Raw genomic sequence first — 6,200 nt, forward strand, 5'->3', positions numbered from 1 at the left:
TGCCAAGCTAGCTCAGGCGCAGGTAAGAGCCAAAGGAGTCATAACCCAGACCCTGGGAGTTGGGTAAAAGCAGGCTTGTGGCAAGCAACCTGCAAACTTGTTTATTGCAGGAGAAACCACACATTTTATAGACTTTTAACCCAATCACAATGTGCCACAGGGGATCAGACCACCAGGCCCCTATACAGGTTCCCTTGGTAACACTAGGTAAATTTGGGGACAGTTGTTTACTTTCCTAAGTGACCAGAGCAGAATGCTCCTCTCCGTAGGTATTCCTGACGGCGTGAATGTGTGAAGATTTTCCTTTTACACACTTGAGACATTCACAGCTGCTAGTCAAGACAGGATTTCTCCCACCCGGGATCTAGTTTCATTCTACATACGCATATCCAGTTTTCCAAAAACCATTTGTTTAAAAAGTTATCTTTTATCCAACATATGTTCTTGGCACCTTTGTCAAGAATCAAATGGCTGTAAGTATGCACACACAGAATATTTTAAAACTATTTTTATAACTACAAAGACAAAACATTTACTTGGGGGAAAAAAAAGAAACCTTGACCAAAGTCAAGATGATCTTACACTCTTAGGTAATGTTAAACACACACACACAGGGAATGTCTAGTTTCAAGAAGAAAAATTTGGAACCTAATAATTTTCAATTCAGTCAAGAGGAAAAACACTTTTAATCAGGTTTTATATCAGGTCTTTAAGAAAACCCAAAGATGTCTGTCAACAAAGCAAAAGAGGGCTCTACGGCCCGGGGCCCCGGGCGGGCGGAGGTGGCAGCTCCCGGGACCGGCCGCGCGCAATGATGTTGTCCACTGGGCAGGTACTGACCAATGTGGCAGGTCTGAGAACATAGCTGAAGCTGAAAATAGGAAAGCTGGGGGCAAGGAAGAGCCTTGAATCTTGAGGTGGGACGTTGACTCTAAGATGTCCTTGAGCAGTGGAGCCTCCGGAGGGAAAGGAGTGGATGCAAACCCGGTTGAGACATACGACAGTGGGGATGAATGGGACATTGGAGTAGGGAATCTCATCATTGACCTGGACGCCGATCTGGAAAAGGACCAGCAGAAACTGGAAATGTCAGGCTCAAAGGAGGTGGTGATACCAGCTCCCAATGCTGTGGCCACACTACCAGACAACATCAAGTTTGTGACCCCAGTGCCAGGTCCTCAAGGGAAGGAAGGCAAATCAAAATCCAAAAGGAATAAGAGTGGAAAAGACACTAGCAAACCCACTCCAGGGACTTCCTTGTTCACTCCAAGTGAGGGGGCAGCTAGCAAGAAAGAGGTGCAGGGGCACTCAGGAGATGGTGCCAATGCAGGAGGCCTGGTTACTGCTATCGCTCCCAAGGGCTCAGAGAAGGCAGCTAAGGCATCCTGCAGTGTAGGTGGCTCCAAAAAGGAGAAGGAGAACAGCTCATCTAAGAGCAAGAAGGAGAGAAGCGAAGGAGTGGGGACTTGCTCAGAAAAGGATCCTGGGGTCCTCCAGCCTGTTCCCTTGGGAGGACGGGGTGGTCAGTATGATGGAAGTACAGGGGTGGATACAGGAGCTGTGGAGCCACTTGGGAGTATAGCTATTGAGACTGGGGCTGCGCTCAATCCTTTGGGAACTAAACCGGAGCCAGAGAAAGGGGAGAATGAGTGTCGCCCGCTAAAGAAAGTCAAGTCTGAAAAGATGGAGTCCCCTGTCTCCACACCAGCAGTGCTGCCTCTGCACCTTTTGGTGCCAGTGGTTAATAATGACATCTCATCTCCCTGTGAGCAGATTATGGTTCGGACACGATCAGTTGGTGTCAACACATGTGATGTGGCTCTAGCCACAGAGCCTGAGTGCTTAGGCCCTTGTGAACCTGGAACCAGTGTCAACCTTGAAGGCATCGTGTGGCAGGAAACAGAAGATGGGATGTTGGTGGTAAATGTAACGTGGAGGAACAAGACATATGTAGGTACACTTCTTGACTGCACACGGCATGATTGGGCCCCCCCAAGGTTCTGTGACTCCCCAACCAGTGACTTGGAAATGCGCAGTGGTCGAGGTAGAGGCAAACGAATGCGTCCAAACAGTAACACACCTGTCAATGAGACATCCACAGCCTCTGAAAGCAAAGGGACCAGCACAGCAGCAAAACCCGAGCAGGAGCCAATAGCAAAGGCCACCGGGGCAGCCAAAATTCTTCAGAGCATCGCCCGCCTGCCAGCAGCACCTCAGAAGATGTGAAGGCCAGCCCTTCCTCACGAATAAGCGGAAAAATAAGCCCCTTTCAACATGGAGCTGAATTCTAGCTCCGAGGAGTCCAAAGGGAGCAAGCGTGTCCGTACAAATTCCATGGGCTCAGCCACTGGCCCCCTCCCTGGGACCAAGATGGAACCCACTGTTCTGGACAGAAATTGCCCCTCCCCAGTCCTAATTGACTGTCCCCACCCAAACTGCAACAAAAAATACAAGCACATCAATGGACTTAAGTACCACCAAGCTCATGCCCATACAGATGATGATAGCAAGCCTGAAGCTGATGGAGACAGTGAGTATGGAGAAGAGCCCACCCTCCATGCAGACCTCGGGAGCTGCAACGGTGCACCTGTTTCACAAAAAGGTTCCTTGTCCCCTGCCCGTTCAGCTACCCCCAAAGTTCGCCTTGTGGAGCCTCATAGCCCCTCTCCTTCAAACAAATTCAGCACAAAAGGCCTCTGTAAGAAAAATTGAGTGGGGAAGGGGACACAGATGTTGGGGCCTTATCCAATGATGGTTCTGATGATGGACCCTCAGTAATGGATGAAACAAGCAATGATGCCTTTGATTCTTTGGAAAGGAAGTGTATGGAAAAAGAGAAATGTAAAAAATCCTCTAGTTTGAAACCTGAAAAGATTCCTTCCAAGAGCTTAAAGTCAGCCCGGCCCATTGCCCCTGCTATCCCCCCACAGCAAATCTACACCTTCCAGACAGCTACCTTCACAGCAGCAAGCCCAGGATCATCCTCAGGCTTGACCACCACAGTGGTCCAAGCGATGCCTAACAGTCCTCAACTCAAGCCCATTCAGCCCAAGCCTACTGTTATGGGAGAACCTTTTTCTGTCAACCCTGCTTTGACTCCAGCCAAGGACAAGAAAAAAGACAAAAAAAAAAAAAAAAGAAGAATCTTCAAAGGAACTTGAAAGTCCTCTGACCCCTGGGAAGGTATGTCGAACAGAAGAAGGCAAAAGCCCATTCAGGGAATCATCAGGAGATGGGATGAAAATGGAAGGACTCCTGAACGGTTCATCAGACCCCCATCAAAGCCGACTGGCTAGCATCAAGGCTGAAGCTGATAAAATCTACAGCTTTACAGATAATGCCCTAGCCCTTCAATCGGAGGCAGCAGCCGCCTAGATAGCACAACCCCTACCCAGCCCCTGACTCCCTTACATGTAGTGACCCAGAATGGAGCTGAAGCCAGCTCAGTCAAAACCAACAGCCCTGCATACTCTGACATCTCTGATTCTGGGGAGGATGGGGAGGGCAAGGTGGACGGTGTCAAATCAAAGGACCCTGAACAGTTGGTTAAGGAAGGGGCTAAGAAAACTCTTTTCCCTCCTCAGCCACAGAGCAAAGACTCACCATATTACCAAGGCTTTGAGAGTTACTACTCTCCAAGTTATGCACAGTCTAGCCCAGGAACTCTGAACCCTAGCAGCCAGGCAGGAGTGGAGAGCCAGGCCCTGAAGACCAAAAAGGATGAGGAGCCTGAAAGTATAGAGGGGAAAGTGAAGAATGATGTCTGTGAAGAAAAGAAGCCCGAACTGAGCAGTTCCAGTCAGCAGCCCTCGGTCATCCAGCAGCGGCCCAACATGTACATGCAGTCCCTGTACTACAACCAGTATGCCTATGTGCCCCCCTATGGCTACAGTGACCAGAGTTACCACACCCACCTCCTGAGCACTAACACAGCTTACCGACAGCAGTATGAAGAACAACAGAAACGGCAGAGCTTGAACAGCAGCAGCGGGGACTGGACAAGAAAGCAGAGATGGGTCTGAAGGAACGGGAGTCAGCACTCAAGGAGGAGTGGAAGCAAAAGCCATCAATTCCACCCACCCTCACCAAGGCTCCCAGCCTGACAGACTTGGTAAAGTCAGGACCCAGCAAGGCCAAGGAGCCAGGGACTGATCCTGCCAAGTCAGTCATCATCCCCAAGTTAGATGACTCTTCAAAACTCCCCAGCCAAGCCCCTGAAGGCCTTAAAGTGAAGCTAAATGAGGCCAGTCACCTAGGCAAGGAGGCCTCTGAGGTTAAGACAGGCACGGAGTGTGGCCGACAGGCAGAGGTGGATCCAATACTCTGGTACCGACAGGAGGCAGAACCCCGGATGTGGACATATTTTTATCCTGCCAAGTACTCAGATATAAAGTCAGAGGATGAGCAGTGGAAAGAGGAACGGGATCGCAAATTGAAGGAGGAAAGGAGTCGGAGTAAGGACTCTGTCCCCAAGGAGGATGGGAAGGAAAGCACAAGTAGTGACTGCAAGCTGTCCACGTCTGAGGAGTCCCGCCTTGGGAGCAAGGAGCCACGACCAAGTGTCCATGTGCCTGTGTCCTCCCCGCTCACCCAGCACCAGTCCTACATCCCTTATATGCACGGCTACTCCTACAGCCAGTCCTATGATCCCAACCACCCCAGCTACTGGAGCATGCCTGCTGTGATGATGCAGAACTACCCAGGTTCCTATTTGCCTTCCAGCTACTCTTTCTCCCCATATGGCAGCAAGCTCTCAGGTGGTGAAGATGCCGACAAGGCACGAGCCAGCCCCAGTGTCAGTTGTAAATCCAGCTCAGAGTCCAAAGCCCTGGACATCTTGCAGCAGCATGCCAGTCACTACAAAAGCAAGTCTCCCACGATAAATGATAAAACTTCTCAGGAGAGAGATCGGGGAGGCTGTGGGGTGGTTGGGGGTGGTGGCAGCTGTAGCAGTGTTGGGGGATCAGGTGGGGGTGAACGAAGTGTTGACCGGCCCCACCCTCCCTTCCCAGCGCCTGATGTCCACACACCACACCACCACCACTTGGGGTATTCATTGCTCCCAGCTCAGTACAACCTACCCTATGCAGCAGGGCTTTCTTCTACAGCCATTGTTGCCAGCCAGCAAGGCTCAACTCCCTCACTCTACCCACCCCCCAGGAGGTGAGAATGAGCTGAGAGAGAAGGATCCCTGCCGCCCCCTCGCCCACCGGGGATCTTCGACAGTGGGTGAGGGGCATCAGGAGCACCACAGAGGCCCCGGAACAATGTGCCTGCAGCACTGGAGCTGGGGACAATTACTCAAAGGCAAAATACTACTGCAAGAGAAAGAGAAGGAGCCCTGAAGAGATATAGGAATTCCAGAAGGCCCAAAGGAGTCCAGCTGGATATGTCTGACAAGAGGAGCACCGATCAGATATCTTCAGACAAATTCTGTGGCACTAGACACATATTGTGGGAGGAACCAGATACTAGCTTGCCTACTAGGACTCCAGACCTGTGCCCACACTAATATCCCTCCTTAAGCCATCAACGCCTCAACAAGCTATGCAGCAGAATCACAAAGCCTACATGTCAGGCTCAAGAAAGGCAGACGGACCTTGGCCACTGGATACTGTGTCCCTGAAGAACTCCCAAAGCTACGGCCCCATCCCCCATCCAAACAAAGGAACTAGAATGGGAAATCACCTACTGCACATCCCTCTAGGGGTAAGAACAAAACTAAATATGAGATTTGGCTCCCAGAGCAATAAAAAAAAAAAAAAAAAAAAAAAACACAAAGCAAAGAAAATTATAATCTAAAGCCCAAGAAAGTTGTATTAGAAAACAAATGGTATCAAGAATTGAAATCAAACTCTGTAGTGAATACAGTCTAAATCATTAAGTATTATTGCAAACCCAAATGCAAATAATATAAGGTAAATTAAAAAAGAAAAATGAAAAATTTTAAAATACTTGAAGAACCAGCATACATATTATGTTAGCAAAATCTAGCCAGGTAGGGGGACAGGCTCCAAGTTGCAATAAAGGTATCCTATTTCATAGGATGAGGGCAAATGAACAAATTTCCTTCATAATCTAATAAAAATATATTAAAGAGGGCATATTTAAAATATAAGGGCCATCACAAGAAGCAGTTAAAAGGATATGTGACTTCTCAATTCATGAGAAAAAATATGAAAGCAAACAAAATGTGGTTC

The 6,200-nt window shown here is 49.1% G+C and overlaps 1 pseudogene across 1 annotated transcript; it reads left to right on the forward strand.

The window, feature by feature from the left end:
• The first annotated feature begins 770 nt into the window (after positions 1-770).
• LOC306670872 (zinc finger protein 609-like) lies at positions 771-5,167 on the forward strand (annotated as a pseudogene). The gene has a single exon. The product of its transcript is annotated as a zinc finger protein 609-like (transcript).
• The last annotated feature ends 1,033 nt before the right edge of the window (positions 5,168-6,200 follow it).

Source organism: Sciurus vulgaris, assembly GCF_902686455.1.
Source record: "Sciurus vulgaris genome assembly, chromosome: 10".
NCBI lineage: Eukaryota > Metazoa > Chordata > Mammalia > Rodentia > Sciuridae > Sciurus > Sciurus vulgaris.